We start from the raw sequence: 20,215 nt of genomic DNA on the forward strand, positions 1-20,215 counted from the left end.
TGCCCGTTTGACTTACAATGTGCTTTCTCTTTCCACAATCTCGATGTTTGTGTTCCTTTATTTTGAGATGCTTTTAGTATGACTGTTTTGTGACTTAGAGAACATCAAGGAAATGTTACTGTGAAACTGGACAACGTTCACAGTGTTTATTTCTGATCGCAGCGGCTGCTTCGTGTCCGTTGCACCATTCAGGGAGTCCTTTCGTTGGTGCTTTCATGAGGACATGATGAGGAAGCTGGAAACTTTTGGCACATTGTCTTTAAAAGCACAGCATGTTGGCCACTGGTTAATCGATTAGACCTATGTAGCGCTTTAGATCTCAAAACGCTATTGTGGGTGCAGCAGTTACAACTCATGAAATATGGGGTGCAACTCACAAGGAGGGGGCAAGCTTGAGCGCACATTGGCTGCAATTGAACTCTTAAGATGATGGGCTGTGTGTAACCATTATCAGCACTCAGTCTTCGTTAAGTGATCTTGTTTGTTTTGTTGTTGTGTTAATGCTTTGCTGCGCCCGTTTGACTTACAACGTGCTTTCTCTTTCCACAAACTCAATGTTTGTGTTCCTTTATTTTGAGAAGTTTTAGTATTACTGTCACACACACAACCACACACACAACCACAACCACACACACAACCACATGCACAACCACACACAACCACACACACACAACCACACACACACAACCACAACCACACACACAACCACAAATACAACCACACACACACACAACCGCACACACACACACAACCACACACACACACAACCACACCCATACACACAAACACACACAACCACACCCACACACACAACCACACCCACAACCACACACACACACAACCCCACACACAACCACATATGCACAACCACACGTACAACCACACAACCACACCCACAACCACACAACCACACACACAACCCCAACCACACACACAACCACACACACAACCACAACCACACATACAACCACACACACACAACCACACACACAACCACACACAACCACAAACACACACAACCACACACACACACACACACACAACCACACACACAATCACACAAACAACCACACACGATCAACCACACCCGCAACCACACCCACAACCACACCCACAACCACACACACACAACCACAGCCACACACAACCACACCCACAATCACACACACACATAACCACAACCACACCCACACACACAACCACAACCACACAAACAACAGACAGAACCACACACACAACCACACCCACACAACCACACACACATAACCACACACACACAGCCACACACACACAACCACACACACACACACAACCACACAGACAACCACACACACAACCACACACACAACCACCACACAACCACACACACAACCACACACAACCACACACACACAACCACACACAACCACACACACATACAACCACACAACCACACCCACAACCACACACACAACCACACACACACAACCACACACACAACCCCAACCACACACACAACCACACACACAACCACAAACACACACACAACCACACACACAACCACACACAACCACACACACAACCACACACAACCACACACACACACACATACAAACAACCACACACACACAACCACACCCACAACCACACACACAACCACACACACCCACAACCACACCCAACCACACCCACAACCACACACATACACAACCACACACACAACCACACACACAACCACAAACACACACACACAACCACACACACAACCACACACACACAACCAAACACACAACCACACACACAACCACACACAACAACACACACAACCACAATCACACACTCACAACCGCACTCACACACAACCACACACACACAACCACACACAACCACACACACAACCACACACCCAACCACACCCACAACCACACACACAAACACACACACACAACCACACACACACACAACCACACACACACAACCACACACGCACACACACACATAACCACACACACAACCACACACACAACCACAGATACAACCACACACACAACCACACACAAACACACAACCACACACACACAACACACACACAATACCACACACACAACCACACACACACAACCACAAACACACAACCACACACACAAACACACAACCAGACACACACAACCACATACACACACACAACCACAAACACACACACAACCACACACACACACACACACACACACAACCACACACAACCACACACACAACCACACCAAGCATTAGCATAGCCAATAGGTCTCGCCTTTGGGACCTTATAAGTGTTTAACCACGCAACAGTTGATGGGGTTGCACCAAGGATATTGTGCTGCATAACTAAATACTTAGAAGGTCCCAATTAACTAAATACTTAGAAGGTCCCAATTAATGCTAATCACAGTAGTTCTCACCCACATAATCCTCTGTTAACTGTAGCTAAAAATAAAACACCTAGGGTGCCGATTCCGATCCGGTAAAAAAATTTACCGTCCGACTCGTATCCGTATTTTGTTACGTACGATTCGTACAAGTCCCGTACAAATGGCGAAGTACGATTTGTACGTGAAAAATACATACGATTGACCTCGGGAAAAGTCTACGAGACGTCCCCGGACAGTTTTACGTACGAGTGGTAAAACTGAAGTCCGAGCGCACAAGACCGATCCGTACCGGCGTCCCGAATACACAAGTGTATGGAAAACGTCCCGTACAGAGCGAACTTTGCACGACCCCTACCCCGGGTACACTTGTGCCCAGGGTACGAGCCCCCCCCAGCCTCCCACCCCTCCTGCGTACGTCCGCACCGTACCCCCCAGCCCCCCGTATGTACGTGGCGTACCCCCACTCCCGTATGAACGCGCTGTACCCCCAGCCCCCGTATGTACGTGCCGTACCCCCACCCCCGTATGTATGTGCCGTACCCCCAGCCCCCCGTATGTACGCGCTGTACCCCCACCCCCATATGTACGCGCCGTACTCCCAGCCCCCCATATGTACATGCCGTACCCCCACCCCGTATGTACGCACCGTACCCCCAGCCCCCCGTATGCACGCGCCATACCCCCACCCCCGTATGTACGTGCCGTACCCCCAGCGTGTACATACGGGGGTGGGGGTACGGCGCGTACATACGGGTGTGGGGGTACGGCGCGTACATATGGGGGTGGGGGTACGTCACGTACATACCGGGGGCTGGGGGTATGGCACGTACATACGGGGTAGGGGTACGGCATGTACATGCGGGGGTGGGGGTACGGCGCGTACATACGGGGGTGGGGGTACGGCGCGTACATACAGGGGTGGGGGTATGGCACGTACATATGGGGGGGCTGGGGGTATGGCACGTACATACGGGGTGGGGGTACGGCACGTACATACGGGGGTGGGGGTACGGCGTGTACATACAGGGTGGGGGTATGGCGTGTACATACCGGGGGCTGGGGGTATGGCACATACATACAGGGGGTATGGCGTGTACATATGGGGGTGGGGGTACGGCACGTACATACAGGGTGGGGGTACAGCACGTACATACGGGGGTGGGGGTACGGCGCGTACATACGGGGGTGGGGGTACGGCACGTACATACGGGGGGCTGGGGGTATGGCACGTGCATACGGGGTGGGGGTACGGCACGTACATATGGGGGTGGGGGTACGGCATGTACATATGGGGGTGGGGGTACGGCGCGTACATACGGGGTGGGGGTACAGCGCGTACCGGGCCCCCTTTTCCTCGTGCATCGCGGCGTACATACCTTTTCCGGCACTTTTTGGCTCCCGTAAAAATATAGCCGTGCGGAGTGCTGTGGGTACAAATCGTACTTGCTGGTCCGTAAAACGTTGCCTGACTCCGTGCGGACGTCGCGTACGCGCTGTCCAGGATCGGAATTGTATGTATTTTTTAGCCGCACAGTGTTTTTTATGATTCGTACGGAAAAGGTATTTCTGTACGAATCGTACTTGCTGGTTTGTAAGGTGGAATTCCCGGGTACGAGTCGTACGGAGAAAACGCTCTGTACGACCATTTGTACCCGGGTTTTACAGGATCGGAATCGGCACCCTAATATTCAAATTAATGTTAAAATCTTCATATATTTCATATCACTCAGGGATGTTTGGCTACCGGTAGTAGTAGCAGTAGTAGTACAATAATATTATTAATAAAAATAATATATATATATTTTTAATATAATGAAACTCAGTGGCTTTGAGGGATTGTTAGTGTGAAACTTGTGCCGCTGTGTGAGTAAATGTGGAATAATGGAGGTTATCATTGATTTGGGTCCTGCTTCCTCCATAGGGGGATGTTTTTCTAAAATAGTTATCCAATGTCATTAAGTATATGGTGATAATCCTAATTCTGTCTTGTTCTGTTTGCTTATTAGTGTACATTCCGTAATGGGCATGTGCTTGTTGCCATGGTAGAGACAGCTAAATCAGAGAATATTCACTCTTGTCATGACTAAGAACCTAATGACATTTTACATTTTGTAGGAGTAGATAAATGTGGAATGCATGGTACATTTTCAATGTCAAATCATGTTTCAATAATCTTGTCCTGCAATAGCACTGAACAAGCAGAACATCTGGGAAAGAAAGATATTTTTTATTTAAAAAGCAAGTCATTTTTCAGATTTCTCTGTAATAACTGAAATTGGGGTTCAAATTCTTTATGAATTTCTTAAATGTGATATGATATTTGCAATTGAGTGCTGTGTGTCGAGTAGTAAGACTTTGAAAATGGATACATATATTCTTGGGGACTTCCTTATTAAAACTGTTGCATCGCTGCGTGAAAACAGCAATGTGGCAGTTTTCACTTCCAGTGTCGGAACAAAACTTGAGGGGGGCCCCCCTGCAAAGCACATGGAGGGGGCCCCCCCCCGCGGCCTGGTCTACCACTTTGCCCTACCATCTGGCGCTCCTCCTCTGTTGTTCATCTTGGATAGGAGTAAACCATCCTGTGTCGTGTGGTTAGGTTTGCCGTAATTTCTAGCTGACAAAATACAAGTTCAAAGCACTTAAAAAGTATTTTAAAGTTTTGTATAGGCCCTGGCACGTGACATGTAGATTACACCCAGTTTTACTCAGCGGATGCCCCGAGCTCTCTTGCTGCCTATTGAGCCATCTCATATGAAACGCCAATCTAATTAACCCACAGAAAAGGCATCTTTAACATATTTCAGTGTTTGCTGCAGCAATGCAGACAGTTTGTATTTATTTTAATTTTGTGTTAAGGAAGACAAGGTAATGTTTGGGAACCCTGATTTAGAGCACTTAAGAGCAGACAGAGAGAATCAAATGACTGACTTTTATGGATTTCAGAAAGAGATTAGCTTCTGAGGCCCGCCTCCTGGCGGGGGCCCAGGCATGCATGCCATGTGCACCATTTCATTTCATTTATTAAAGGGGCCGTGCGCACTGCGCACGTGCACCATTCAATTCATGATGAAGTAAGTGAGGGGGCACCTGGAGCGCGGGCCCCCCCGCACCGGGGGCTGCGGGGGCATGTGTTACGCCCCAGTTCACTGCGCCCTCCTTGCGACATGATGGATGCGTCATATTTACTGTATGATGCATCATGTCACAAGGAATAGCAGATACGTCAGTATTACTGATGTATCTGCCGGCGCAAACCTGATGCATTGCTGGAGTTGTTTCAGAGGCGTAACACAACTCCAGCAAAACCGGGCTGTGATTATAGCACTGCGTCCCCTTACGCCTGCTATGAGGCAGGGGTAAGGATTTGACGCAGTGGCATCCTAGAAGTGATGCAGTGAAATCTGATAGATAGATTTCACTGCGCCACTTCTACAAGGCTTTTTGTGAGGGAATGTCCACCCTTGCATACATTATACCTGATGCAGGTATAATGTAGCGCAGAGCTTTACAAAGTGACGCATCTGACTAGATGCGTCACTTTGTAAATAGGGTGCAACATGGTGCATTTCTTACGCCGCCTGTGCAAAAGGTGAAGAAAGGGCGGCACAAAAGTGTTTCAAAGGGCTCATAAATAAGCCTCTTAGTGCCTTGTAGGGCCGTTCAAAACAACATTTCTGTGAATAGGTGTGGCTTTCTCCTGTATGTCTGCTTTTCGACTAGTAAGTTGATTGCTTTTCCTCCCTGAGCACCATTTCAAATTTAAGGGCATTTTCCTCAAATGATTCTCAACCCTTATCTCCAATTTTTCTCAAATCTTAAGATGGAGGGCTTTGTCTCTGATCTAGCTCCAGTCATCTGTGGGATTCCACAAGGCTCTCATTTAGCCTCTACACTGTTTAACTTATGCGTTGAACTTGTCTCTGAAATTTGAAAAGAAACAATTGTCGTTATCCATCAAAATGCAGATAATACACAGGTCTATTTGAAAACTACAACACTTTCGGGCATTCTCAATCTAAGAAACATCCTTTTGAACAGTCAGACCTGGATAAAAGACACCCTTAAACCTAAACAGAGGGAACTTGTCCTGTTCTCTCCTAAACACAAAAGCATCCTTCAACCCTGACCTGCTGAATCATCTAAACATACTGTAGTATCTCTTGGAATAATGCCAGACTAATTCACTATCTATATTACCAGAATTAAACAAAGTTGATGAAGTCCCCAACTTTCAACTCCACGCACTAAAAAAAGCAAAAAATTGCTATTGCCTTTGGATGTCCAAAAACAGCACCTCATACACTATGGGCTTCATTACGATGTTGGTCGGAAAGGCTCCGAATGGCATTTAGAATTTCCTAACCCGTGTCGTAACCCATGTTGCTGACCGACTCACAAACATTTCCGACTGACTGATTATGATAGAAGGTAACTGTTCGGTCTTTCCGACTCAGCTCCGACCGGCATTCGGAGACTGCGAGTCGGTCGGAGCCAAATCGTATAGGTCTATGGACCGCGTTTCCGACCGACATATTACAATGTCAGATTCGGACAGCCTTTCCGAATCAGTCTGTCTGACGAATCAGTCTGTCTGACACGAAACAGCTGTTGGAAACTGACTTTGGGAGCCTGTAGCAGGCCCCACCTTCACACAGAGGCCTTTGGTTTGGGCCCGTAGGGGTACCCATAGGACCCCTCTTTACAACCATGCACAGTGTGGCAGGCATCATGGGATGCCCGCCACAGGGTGCAAGGTTTTCTGCAACCACCCCTATTTCAATAAGAGACTGTGTTGTCGGTTGGAACACAGGCTCCCATTGAAGTTAATGGGAGTCCAACCAAACAGTGTTCGGAAAGATCGTAATCGTCGGTCTGACACGCTGAACCCGAGTCGGTTGGAAATGATTCCGACATTGTAATGATGCACTAAGTGTCTCTTGTGTAAACTTTGGCAATGATGTTAAGGCAGGGGACTCCCAATCTACCCTTATCTCTCAGAAGCCTGCCCTGCATGGAACAGCCAGACTCTTATCTTCATCTAAGAAATCTGAACACATCATCTCGACCCTATGTGAGCTACACTTTACACTAAATATGTAAAGTAGAACCAACCTTACCCTGCAGTCATTTTGTAGTCTTCTTAAGATATATCTTTTTATGCTATAGCTGTCCCATTACCTCTGATGTAAATTAATAGTTGAGGCTTACACTCTTCTATCTTATTTACTCATTTATACCCTGGTTCCTTTATTCTGGGGTTCCCTCTCACCAACCTCCTAAGTTCTCTCCCCCTCTCACCCCGAACCCTTCGCCCAAGTCCTTCTAGGATTGTCTAACTAACCCACAAAACAGGATGCATCAAAACCATTGGTAATTCATTGCAGAAAAGAATTTTAAAAAATGATTGATGGGACCGGCAGTCTTCACTTTTTTTCTGTTTATAGGTCCCTTTAAATGAGCCATCTAAGGGCGGACGAAAAGTTTTAATTCTGTAGCTAAACAGTGTCTCCAAATGTATGCTTCCAGCTTTCCATTAAATGGCAAAGATGCTGACCACATTTGAGCATCAACTCTGGTGACTTACCTCATTCTTAACCTAAAAAACAGCAAATATAATGTTTCAAAACAGGTGTCTCCAACCACCTGAGAAGGGGCATATAGTTGGCTATCCAACATACACTTTCCATTGAACTGGTTAATGGCACACCCTTTAGAAGTAGAATTTAACAGTTTTCTTCGCAACAGCTCTCTTATGACGTAAAGCTGATCCGCCTAGGTTCAAAAGTGGGTTCACAGCTTCTTAGTTTAGGGAGTTATATGAACCATCCTCTAGCTTACTCCTAGTCTGTCATCAATTTAGCTAATGTAGCGCCTTCCCTAGGTATCACTCCTACTCTCATCTTCTCCAATGAAATTCCCATGTACCACAAGAATTCTGAAGCTGCCTTCTGGCACTTTCGGCACTTTATAAACATATATGTTAAACAAATAGTCCCCTACTTCCTAATTAATTGGTCTACCAGTTGCAGGTGCCTCCTCATCATGCTCCTGACAGCCCTTCCCCATGTTTCCAAAACCACACCTTTTACCTGTAATCCTATAAACAAGTTACCGTGCTCCCCTTCTACTTAATCTTTTCTAATGCTCTGGACTTTAGGCTCTCTGTAGAGGTTGCTCTGAATAGTCAAGTTCTAGTTTGTTCTAAATTGTCTCTTGGAATTATATCCTGATGGGCAAAGATTTGGGCAGGTGTAGGAACAGGTCTTTCAGGGTCCTATTGCAGACAAGCAGGAATTTTTTTCTGAGCACAGTAGTCAGGGAAGTTGTGCTTCTTCTTTTACCAGTATGGTTCTGAAATGCCAGTGAACCAAGCATTGGTTTGCAAATCAGAAGTAGCACAACATCTGCGGTGATCTCAACCCAATCCCTAAATAGTTCATTCCACCACTGAACACACCCACTTTTAATATAGTGTTATGATGCTTCTGTGAGGGCAGGGTGAGTGGTAGCATCAAAGTCTGCTAGCAAAACTGGCATACTAAAGTCCAGCATGACTGAGGACAGCCTTGTGGCTAAAGAGGACATTTCTGCCATCCATGTCTACCCACATCTGACCAGTTTAGGCCAGTCCATTTCAATTGCATTCTAGAACCTTATGCTAGCACCAGGCTAGATTATCACATATCATTGGAAACACATTGTCTGAGGAAGACTTCTTCTTGAAGGAAGTGCCTGGTAGCAGAGTTGTTCAATGGCAAATATCCAGGCAGTGATTAGAGGGCAGGCCCTCTCACTCCTTATATATCTTACCTATGCGTGTCTTAGGTATGCGTATCCCATTTTACCATCCTTGCCTGGGCAGGCTATTAAGTGTTGTGCAGAGGAGCAAAGCGGCAGCTAACAGTGTGAATCTCATTATTTCAAGCAAGGTAAGTCTGTTATCCAATATCCACCATCTTATAAGTTAAACAGTCAACTTAGTTTATTTATTCCTGATCGCAGATTTAATATTTCAAACCAAATTATATTTCAGATTAGCATTCTGGCGCCTTTCCTCATAAATCTGGAAATGCATCAGTGGACATGGGTGTTGCGTGGTAACACCAACAGCAGCACACATGTCACACCCCTAACATGCAAAGTGTTGCGTGAAAAGGGGCGATATTTACAAGCACATGGAAGACACGCAGGGTGACTTTACGTGGACTTGTAAATGTCACTCAGCAGGTTGCGCCGCCAGTGCGTCACGCAATGTGACGCACCAGTAGCGCAAGGAGCTTTTAAATCTGTCAACTCCCTTTTCCTTTGTGCTTCTTCTAGGGCCAGATGCTGGGACTAGGAAAATAATTCAGAAGCTGTGCATCTGATCAGGACCAGACTAGCTAGGTCCCAGGGAATAGGACACTTTACTCCACACACTTTTAAGCCGTGTGCCATTACCCAGCAGTTTTTACTCCGCAAAATCACAAACTATTACAATGCATTGCCCTTTACAGCGCTATTTAGTATTCTAACTCCACCGTGGCGTTACTTTGGGGAATGCGTTGTATTAGTTTGCTGTGTAAAGCCCTGCGTTGTAAAAGATTTTGCCAAGTAAAAATTGCGGGGTAATGGCACTGCAGAGTAATGCATGCCGGTAAAGGATGTTTCCCGGTCCCAGGCCCCAGAATGGCCTATTGACTTCTGAGATGTACATCTGTGCTACTTACTCTGTTGGAACCATGCTACATACCTGCCCTGTCCTATTCACATGACGAGGTTGCAAAGCAAGAAAGGTAGACAAGGATCAAAGGCCCTTATGCAAGGAGGTAGAGAGTCCTTTTTCACCTCTGCATAGGGCAATTAGAGCACTGATATAAGTAGGTCATTGTTGCTCTCACATTGCTTGTACAAAGCTGATCAGTAGTAACTGTGAAAAACAAAAAAGTGCTGAATGAATCGCAGAGATCTGAAATTATGTTTTTTAACTTACTATGCCACTATGGAAATCGATGAGCCATTTGCAAATCAGTAATGGCCTACATCCAAATAGGGACAGTCCAGCCTAACAACTAGTTACTCTGTGGCAGATTTAAGAGATTTTGGTGCAAGGCAGTGCAGCAAGTCACCTTGCTGTGCTCCCCTGCATCAAAGGGAAAGGGCAGGAATGCTCCATATCCATGGCATATGGTGCATTCCTGTCCTTTACCCATGCGCTGGTGCTGTTTCAGCAGCCTAGAGCTAACTCAGCGCAAGGGTGTCTGTGTTGCATGTTTTTGTGCAAAAAGGGGCACCTCCCTGCACAAAAACAATCCTGGAAGGCTTTTTCCTCTTTCTATGGCACGCCCTGCCACCGCACCATCAAAGACGAGGTAATATAGCCTGCCAGATTAGGAGTATCCTCCTGCCTGGTGGGCTTTGTTTTTGACGTTCCTATGGCAGTGCCCTGAAAATGGGCACAGCAATGGATATGCGAAAAACAGTTCCTGCATGGCATGGACTGTAAAGTCCATGCAGTGCAAAAACTGGTGTGAATGCACAGGGTGTGAGGCACCAGGGGGCCCTGTAGGGCCCCCTTTGTTCCCTCTCCACCAGGGTTTTGTGGCAGATAGGAAACTTGTAATATGCTCGGCGGGCTCACGGCGGTCCTGCCAAGCATATTGCTGCCTCCTGACTACCACAACACTGCCAGGGAATGGCAGTTCCCTGGCGGCTGTGATGGGGCAATGGCGGTCCGACTGCCCTTGTTGTAATAGGGTGGTTGGAGGACTGCCACCGTTGCACCCCGTGAGTCTGGCGGTCCATGGATCACTAGTCTTGTAATTAAGGCATAAGTGTGCTGCAGAATGCAGCATAAATAAAAAGAGGAAAAACAACAAGAAATAGTGATATTTCTCCTCGATGAGCCTCCCTTGGGAAGGCATAAGGTTTTGGCACATCTCCAGGTTTACATGGTTTTGTAAATATAGGGATACGTCAAAATCCATGGTTGTTGCATAGGAACACCCACCACAACGCCCATGGCATGCCTCCCTAGCGCAGAGTAAGGTGATGCAGTTATTTGTGCTGCCCTGCCTTACTCCATATTTATGAGGCCGTTCAAAGCCACGCAAAATGGCTTTGCATGGCTTCATAAATATGAGTTTGTTGTTTGCGCCGCTGTGGCGTCACAAAACGTGGCGCAACTGCAGCACAAGGCCCTCATAAATATGGACCCCTTTGTTTTCAGGGTATGCCCCGAAATGGGTCCCCTGCTCACTGTGTCATAGGGACTCAAAACTTTAATGTGTCCTAACAAGCTCTAAACAATTTGAGGTTACGTGTGTTCACACTCATATATATATAGCCTAGTATGAACCTTTCCAGGTCTGCTGTAGACTTCTAAAATTGGTAGCCTCTGACTCCAAGAGACTAATTAATTTCAGTTGGGTGATATGTAAGCAGTAAGTTCAACAGCAAGAAATTGGATGCATTGATCATTAAGTTAAAGCAAGGAAATAATGGGCTATGTTTTACTCAAAACCCCACCATGGAACATTTAAAAGATCACTGGTAGACTAAGGCTATCTCTGATTTAGTATTGTTGCAGCTTTCAGCCTAACCTTTGGCCAAGTCCTGCAACCATCTCCCACAGTGCATGACCAAAGGCAGTGTACAGCCTTGGTTGACTGTCCGCGGAAGGCTGGATGCAGGGATCTTTTGGGTATCGCCTTGAAAAAAAACAACAGTTAAAGTGGAATTATAATTGTCTCTATATTTTTAAAAAGCTCAGAAATATAGATTAAACAGGGCATATGTAACAACTTTATGACTGTCTAATAAAAAGAGAAACTTTGAGGTTGAAAGTTATAAGATTTCTTAATAACTCCAGTGTTCTGATAAACTGTAATAGTATTATTTCTGAAGGGGCAGACAGCCCTCCTTAAAAGCTAGACCGTTATCCTCTGGGGGTTTGATAATATTTTCTTCCTAGAAATTTGCTAAATCAAACATGTTTACACAGTATTTGTTTTTTGCTGGTCTGTTAATATTTTCATTATGTGCTAAATTTGTATCTTTTAAAATAAACAATTCCATTATTTCCCCTACCCATTTATTCTCCCTTAGTTGCATATTTGAACTCCTATTTTGTCTTTTGTACATTGTTCATTCATTCTATGATACCATGATTTACCATTAATTACATATGAATTTTCATGTTTCCTTTATAAGAAAATGCCTCTTTTTGTGAAATCAACCCCAGTTTGTTGTTGGATTTTAATGCTGATTTTTAGACTCTGCACATCGGGTTGCTGCTACCCCGTGCCTAGTGTATGTGCTGTGACCCCTAAAGCATTCTAAAATCAGCTAATTTTTATTGGAATATTTAACTCTCTTGTAGTACCATAGTATATAGTACCAAAACTAATCCCATTTTATGGAAAGTTAAATGTCACATGGAGACTGCAGCATTTATTGCAACAAGAAAAACATGCCTTCACGCCTATCAATGTTGGTTGATTTCTGCAGTTTAAACCTGCAGTCTGACCTGTCAACGTAAGCCTTTTGTCATGGAAAAAACGTACTTTTAAATATTCACATCTCACCCTAAAGCAAGCCTTGTAGTTCACAAGGTAGGGTGCCTAGTATTTAAAAGTGGGACATGTACAAATTTAATGTTACTATGTCCCTACAGTGACAAGCATCCAAAAGCATGTTTACTCTGGAAGGTTCCAGCTGTCCTATGATTAAAAAAAAAGAGTGCAGTATAACATATTAATTTTGGTAACTTGGGTTTGATACAGCTGAGAGAAATGGGTCTACCTATTTCTAATATTTATTAAAAATCCAATTCAATGATGAACTTTGTATTGCTGCTGCCCAGTACCTAGTGTATGTGCTTTGAGCCCTAAAGCATGCAAATATTGGCTAGTTTTGATTGGAATGTTTACCTATCCTGTAGTTCCATAGTATATGTATTAAAAATCCAATTCAATGGTGAACTTACTTTTCTGCTGCATATTTAGGAAACATAAGTTTTAGGCAGTTACCTTCCCCTGCCTGAGGCTTCTGAAGGCTTTTTTCATTAGGTGACAGAAGCTGTCCTTGCCAGTGCATGGCCTTAATGTGGTATGGAAACTGCTCCCAGAGCAGAGAAAAAATGCTAAGAAGACAGAATGGATGGGTGTGAAATATATACCAGCTGTCAGCCAGGAAAAACAGTTGAGTGAGATCAGGATTTAAATTTACATCAAAAGGACAAGGGTGAGAACTGTCCATTCCCCCTGTAGCATATTGGGCATCTGGTCAATTGGGAGCTGGCCCGAGAACTAGTTTGGTGTAGCAGGAGGAGGAGGAGATTGGTAATTTCCATAAACAGCCTCCTACAAACATCCACAGTGACGTGTGGGGAGGAGAGAGAGAACATTTTATGCAAGGAAATGTAGGAAACTATCTCTCTATCCTGAATTCACTTTACAACAGGTATTCTACCACCCTTCTTATAATGGTTTAGTGTAGCTTTGTCATCCTACCCCTGTAAAAAATATTCAAATATTTGTATTGTAGACCCTCACACACCCTATTGGTGTCATGCTTCATCATCAGGTTGCACCCCGGTTTCTAAAAATCAGGGTGAGTGCTACCATGTTCAAGGGAGCATTTTGAATAATGTTCTAATCCTGATGGAGATATATATATTTAAATCCTAGTTTCCCTTTATTTTGGGTGCCACTGGTATACGTAAAATATGATTAAACTGCTCAGGAGAATTAAGGGGATGGTTACTACCCCTATACCCTCATTCTACATTGATATGTTTCAGCCCATTGTCACTGCCCCTACAGGGTTCCTGGCGTTCATCAGGGCTGATTGTTAATTATACCCCATTTCCTATTTTGTGTCAAACAGCACTATTTGTCATGATCGCTCTGTCCCAGCCGCAGTCAGTGGTAGGGGCGGAGCTTGAAGAACGTAAATACCTGATTCCGGACGGGAGGAGCGCTTCTCAGGGCTTACAATTGCTGTGCAAAGTGAACAAATGGGTAAGGGTAGAGGTACCCTGAATCCATGGATGTGTTAGAGAGGTTCCCAGAGGGACCCATAAAGGCCAATAAATTGCCATATAACTTTTTTTCTCAACACGCATGTTGGACCTGGCCCTTTTGGCCGGATGGTCCCTAAACTTTTCGCCTTCCACCTGTACTTTTTCTGACCTGTTGTTGGCTATTCTATGACTCTGGGCACTTTACCACTGCTGTTCAGTGCTAAAGTGCATATGCTCTCCCTATGTAAAATGTATATGTTGGTTGGACTCCATGATCGGCTTATTTGGTTTACTGTCAGACCCCAGTAAAGTGCACCAGGAGTGCCCGGGGCTTGTAAATACAAATGCTGCTGGTAGGCTTGCAGCACTGGTTGTGCCACCCACAGAAGCGGCCTGGTAAAATGTGTCTAAGGTCTGCCATTGCAGAGCCTGCGTGCAGTCTGGTACTGTCATGCTGACTGGGCAAGTGCACCCACTTCCCAGTCCCTAAACCTTCCCTTAGCTTCATATTAGTCACCCCTATGGTAGGCCCAAGGGCAGGGTGCATTGTAAGCATAAGGTAGGACAAGCCCTGATGTGTGTGGCATGTCCTAATAGTGAATTACAGCCATTTTCGTTTTTCACTATTGTAAGGCTACCTGTTCTCCATAGGCCAGAATGGGCTGTTAGAATTGTTACATCCTATGATCCTAACAGACCCAGGGAACATGGTAGAAAATCGAGTTTAGTATGCCTGAACTCAGAATAATAAAATACATCTTTTATTAAAGTTTATTTTAATATTCTGTGTTTGCAAATACCACTTTTAGAAAGTTGGTATTTGCTTGCCTAACCATTTCAGCCTGCCTCTGCTATGATGTGTATCTGCCTGTCTGGTTTGTGTGAGTGACAGGGCTGGGGAAACCCAGAGGGGCAGGGCTAGGTAGCCTGGTGGTGAATGGAGAGATTGACATCCAGATGGGTGGGAGGAGTGCACCTGGACTCTGAATAGGGCTGTGCTCTGCCACCACAATGCTGGCTCCACTGCCTGTGGAGCGGCTGATGTCTCTGCCCTGCACCCTGAATAGAAAGGCAGAGTCATGTCAACAAAGTGCTCAAGAACTGGTTTGGACTGGGCAAAGGCCCCTCTACCCCAGAGGAACAAAGGAATTAGGGGTATAAGTATTGGGACCCTGCTCCCAAGAAATTAGATCCTGCTTGACAAGAAGAACCTCTGCCTGAGGAGAAGGAACTGGGAAAGCTGTAAGAAGGAGTACTGTCCCTGACCTGGGGGATTGGCCTGCAGTGGTTGCCTTGCTGCTGGAAGGAGAGGAGAAAGACTACAAAGACTTTATTTCAACTTGTGCTTAAAAGATCTCCAAGGGCTTGGGCTGAGCTTGCCCCCTGAACGAAGTCCCAGGACCAGTGGACTTCATCCCCCAGTTCCCCAGAGTCTTTTGGAAGTGCCTGCTGCTGTTGTTGGGCCTTCTGAGGGACTGCGTGTCGCAAGGAGCTGGAAGCGCGACTCAGGAAGGAGAAGCGTGCCGCCGTTGGAGCTGTTGTCGTTGCATCTCGCAAAGGGTGTCGCCGCTGCAGCATCGCATCGAGCGGAAGCGTCTCGCATCATTCCGGAAGTGTCTCGCAACGCCGAAGAAGCGTGTCGCCATCGCAGCCATCGTAGCTGACGCATTGCACCGCATCAAGAGAAGAGTCTCGCATCGAGGAAGAAGCATGTCGCCATCGCAGCCATCGTAGTTGTCGCATTGCACCGCATCAAGAAAAGCACCTCGCATCCACGGAGAAGCATGCCGGCGTCGGAGCTGCTGTCGTCGCATCGCGTAAAGGCAGGGGTGACGCCGCTGCAGCTTCGCATCGAGCGGAAGCGTCTTGCAAACGTCGGAGAAGAGTGCCGCTGCCAAGGCCGCTGTTGTCGCATCGCGTAAAGGGGTGACGCCGCTGTAGCTGACGCATCGAGTCAAGTCTTCTCGCAACATCGGAGAAGCGTAACGCATCTGGAAGATCTTCACGTCTTTATTTCTTTGCAACAAAAACTTAATCGCATCAGCATTGTTGCAACACTTTCGTTGCCCTGCGTGTCGCATCTAAGGTACATTGACTTAAAGTGTCGCATTTAAGAATTTAGGAGAACTAAGCAAACTTCTACCATCTAAAGTAACAGTACTGTGTATTTTTGTCGTTTAATGGTCTTGTGGTAACTCTATATAAAGAATCCTTATTTTTAATATAAAAACCTGTGTGGTGTCCATTTGTAGTGTTGTCACTTGGTTACTGTATGTGTTCAGAAATGCTTAACCTATAACGCTCTGAGATAATCCTTTTCTGCTCGCGCCAAGCTACCTAGAGGGTGAGCAGGGGTTATTTTAGGAGTGTAACCCCTTACCCTGACTAGAGGAAAGGTTCCCTGCTTGTCACAAGTACCTACCTGTGCCAACCAGAGAACCCGGATTCTAACAACGCAGAAATCCGTGGATCCCCTGCGGTGCTCAGCGTGACCCCATGTGGGTCCCCTGTGGCACTGTGAATCCTGCGGCAGTTCATCAGCAAGTCTTCTGCCCCAGCCCACGCTCCTCCAGTTGGGATGCTACACCTCCGCAGAATGCAGAGTGCACCGGGGGTCTGACTATGACAGCTATATATGTAAATGCTATGAGGGGAAGAAAGAAAAAGAAAAAAAGAGATACAGGATTAAATACATTAAACGGAACTAAACAAGATAAATCCTTATTATTTTTTTTAGGTTTATTTAAAAAGTTTGCATTTATTTAAATAAATCATTTGATGTTTTGAGAAAAGGAACTAATAATGGGATTAGATTAATTACAGCCATCACATCCATGGAAACTGCCCTACTGGTAAATATATAATGCACCTAACATCACAGTTTGTGACTGCAAATACATGTCTAAAATCACTTTGTAAGATTGGGATTAAATATATATCATTTTGGAGCCTTATTACATTTGCAATATTAGTTTCACTCAGTTCTCACTAGAGAAGCACACCATTATAGGCTATTTATGAGTCTCAGAAAGACCCAGAAATAGTTTACATTGAACATCTAATCTGCCCTTCCATTAGTCACATATATGAGGCACACACATATAGGTGTAATTTCTAACAGTTTAGAATACTTTAAACCCTTAATTTACAGAGCACTTTGGTACGTTAACTTCAGTGACTTCCGAATCAGGTCATAGTCACAGTGCAATTAGTCATACATTGAAAATTAGTTGATGTTTGGTCACTGCCTGGTATTAGACACTGATGCTGTCTCACTTTCCTCAAACCCTGGGTTCACCCTTCTCAGGAGGGAATCTATGATACACTCATCAAGAAAGAGAGTTGAGAGCCTCCTGAGAGATAAAATGGTGATCTCTGCTGGGTTAGTACATTGTGAGTCCTTCTTGGCTATACAAGTGGGTTTCCCATTCGTGTTTTAAAAGAGTATTTGCAAACACTTAATTTTAAGGGACGGACTTTCCTGGCTGTTGAAATGCAATAATGCATAGGGGCTCATTATGATGGCGGGCGGAGGCACCTCCGCGGTGCTGGCGGTGTTGGAAAATGTCATTATCTGCACGCCAGCAGCAGTCCTCATGCCCGCCATATTACAATGGGCAAACATAGCCCATTTCCCGTCCGCCGTGGTGTGACGTGAACCGCCATAAAAATGCGCCCGCCACAGCAGCGGTGGAAGCCAATAGAGACTCACCGTCGTGCGGAATGACGTCCCGACCGCCATACAAATCAGGATGCCCCAAACAGCTCGTCACACCGCAGCGGAGAAACCACCCAACCGGAGACGGCGGAAGCATGACAGCGGAGTGCTAAACCAGATTCTGGGTCCCCTCCACACAGTCCCGACCGCAATGGATCCAGCTTTACACGCCATTCCAGTGCTGTACCTGATCCACTACCAGCAAGTAATGCGCCGTAACGGACAACGCCGCAGGTATGCAGTCACACAACTCCGCACACAACCACAACATACAACTCATGGGCTGATATACAATTCCTGTCCACACCAGACATTCTGGTGGGGACCGTAACACATCCACAAGTGTACCCACACATGTCCTACCTGTCACAAAATCATCCCTCCGCATCCAGGTCAGCCATCAACCGGCAAATCACTGCACTCTCCCGGTCACGTCACCGCATTGGTGCAGACATAGGAAAACATGTGCACAATGTAGTAGGCAGGGCCAGCACCAGGCATGGACAAACCACAAAGATCATAGGGCCACACCTCCATCCTTCACACACTAGGCCCCCCACACCCATTAGGGGACAGGCTGTGTGCCCCTCCTGTGCCTCCCCTGCACAATTAATCAACAAGGTGTACACAGACACTGCACCACAAACACCAAACAACCAGGGAGCCTGTCTCAGAAGGTGGGGGTGAAGAGGAGCACCCTGCACAGAAGCTCAGGGCCAGCGCATCCTCCTCCTCACACCTACCCTCCACTCATGTCAAGCAAACTGAGTCCAATCACAAAATGAACACTCACACTGAATATGAAAACCACTTAACTGTACACACTGCCTGTCAAGTCACCCAGACACCCCACACTGACACACAGCCACATACACATACCAGATGTCAGCAGCAATGGAGGAAAATAAATGTGCTAGCCAAAAGTGAGGTGGACAGTGCTGGAAAGCTATGGAGCAATCCACAAAGCATGTGTACATCACATGCAAGAGAAGGAACATATCACAACACCCTTAAGCCATCAAATCAGATATGGGTGGTACAGTGAGTGAAATTAAACCACAGTGACCTCTGTGCAACAACTCAGTGAGACAGCAAGGCAAGACATGCTTAGGCACAGATATGATAGGAAGTGTCTGAAGTCAAACCGTGATCAGTCCCACATCTGTCTCAAATTACTTGACATGTGTATGTCATCAGCACAACACATATGGCTCATTGTCACACTCCATGACTGTCAAACACAAGTTGGATCCTTCACACATACCCCTCCTCCACCCACCTCACACCTGCACCACTCAACACCAGTGTTAAACACACAGAATGGTGCAAATAATGTCCTTTGAGTACACTGACAATCACACTCCCTGGGGTGCATCCACAAACATCACACACACAATCAGGGATGCCTGAACCAATGCTGGCACAAAAACAATAAAACAATAGCCAAACACAAACCTCACAAACAACATACATAGAAGTCCAACAAGCCCACATATGGCCAGCCAAACAGTGGAAATGCTATGGGACCCCAGACAGAACAGGAGTACACAACATTGTCACTCAGGACCAATGCACAGACACCACACCCCAACACAAACAAGAAGTGCATCATTTCAAAACAATCATGGACACAAACTGGGATCAATGGGGCAATAAGCTAACACAGACAGACAGACCACACCACCCATCAAGTCAACATGGTGTCATAGTGTACCACATGCATGCACATGCACAATCCTGACAAGTGACAGGTCAAAAATAGGAGTACAAACCACCAATGTGCACTCATAATATATTCGGGAACAAGAATCCACCTTGCTGCATGTGACAGACACACAAGTAATGCACACTACACTTGCACCACACATCTGAATGTATCAAAATGCACAAACAACTCACACACAATGTAATGCAAATAGAACATCACACACAGAGCATCTGTCAGCTGAAAGAGCCAACACAGCCCAAACACTGCATACATCCACAACAAAAACGCAACAGATGCACATGCCAATCCATCACATTGCAAACTCGGCTGGACATCAGGGGATGCACACCAGGCAAGTACAAGGCAACATACACTAACAGCAATGCAAGCACAACAAG

Source organism: Triturus cristatus, chromosome 10 (genome assembly GCF_964204655.1).
Source record: "Triturus cristatus chromosome 10, aTriCri1.1, whole genome shotgun sequence".
Taxonomy (NCBI): domain Eukaryota; kingdom Metazoa; phylum Chordata; class Amphibia; order Caudata; family Salamandridae; genus Triturus; species Triturus cristatus.